This window comes from Stegastes partitus, unplaced genomic scaffold, assembly GCF_000690725.1.
Source record: "Stegastes partitus isolate 25-593 unplaced genomic scaffold, Stegastes_partitus-1.0.2 Scaffold1080, whole genome shotgun sequence".
Classification (NCBI taxonomy): domain Eukaryota; kingdom Metazoa; phylum Chordata; class Actinopteri; family Pomacentridae; genus Stegastes; species Stegastes partitus.
The window spans coordinates 124,756-125,780 of NW_007578811.1; the positions used below are offsets into that span (position 1 = coordinate 124,756).

Here is a 1,025-nt window from a genome sequence, read left to right on the forward strand (position 1 = left end):
TTAAACACTGTCTCTTTTCTCTATGGTTTAATTTGACTTAACTGAAGTTGTGCAAATTAAAATTTCTCTGGATTTTACAGTTGTGAACAAAGGTTTTGGTACAACGGACCGTCAGGTGTGTCCTGGTAGAAGGACACATGAGCCCTTTAGGTTCAGTTCTCAAGATACTTAAGAAGAGAATCAATACTCAAACAGGTGAAGACTTTCACACTGAATGCATTGTTTTAAAGTCCTGAGCAAACAGAGACACAGAATCAACCATTCAGAACCCGTAAACAGTGTCCATCCCCAGAGGAAGTTTCCCCGTCATTACTTCTCAGTGTTGAAACATGATCAATTTAATTTGGCTTTTTGACAAGAGTTTACAAAAAGACTTTCTCCTGTCAAAGAGACAACAGATTCCTACAAAGTTATGCTAAATAATGAAAAAAAAAAAGAAGTATTCATGCCCGTCATTTTGTAAATAAACCTTTAGCTGCAGCTCCATCACTGGTCCTGTTGGTCTCCATCAGTCTGAACATCTGGACTCCATTCTTCTGATGAAACTGTTCAGACTCTGTCGGGTTCTACAGGGACCATCAGTGAACAGAACTTTAAGTCCAGACACTCACCCTCAGCTGGACTGAGGTCTGGACTCTGACTGGGCCTCCAGAACTTCACCTTGTTGTCTTCAAACCATTTCTGTGGAGCTTTGGCTGTTTGCTTCGGCTCATTGTCTTGATGGAAAACAAGTCTTCTCCACGTCTCAGTTCTGCTGCAGACTGCATCAGGTTGTCCTCCAGGATTTCTCTTCACTCTGCTGCATTCATTCACCCTCTACCGTCACAAGCCTTCCAGGCTGCTGCTGAGAAGATCCCCACACATGATGCTCGACAATATGAACAGTGTCTCACATTAATACTAAAGCTTGTAACTCCTTCAGAGGAGTCATAGGTGCTTTTTGTACATTCTTGTCAAAATGAAACTAACCTTTATGGGCTACATAAACGGTCAAAAACATCATTACTGGGAGGTGATTGATGCAC

At 41.8% G+C, this 1,025-nt stretch overlaps 1 protein-coding gene across 1 annotated transcript in view; it reads right to left on the reverse strand.

Annotated features, from left to right (window-relative positions):
* The window catches only part of LOC103367742 (olfactory receptor 2K2), a 6,038-nt gene that overhangs the window by 4,309 nt on the left and 704 nt on the right, over positions 1 to 1,025 (reverse strand). The window lies entirely within an intron of this gene.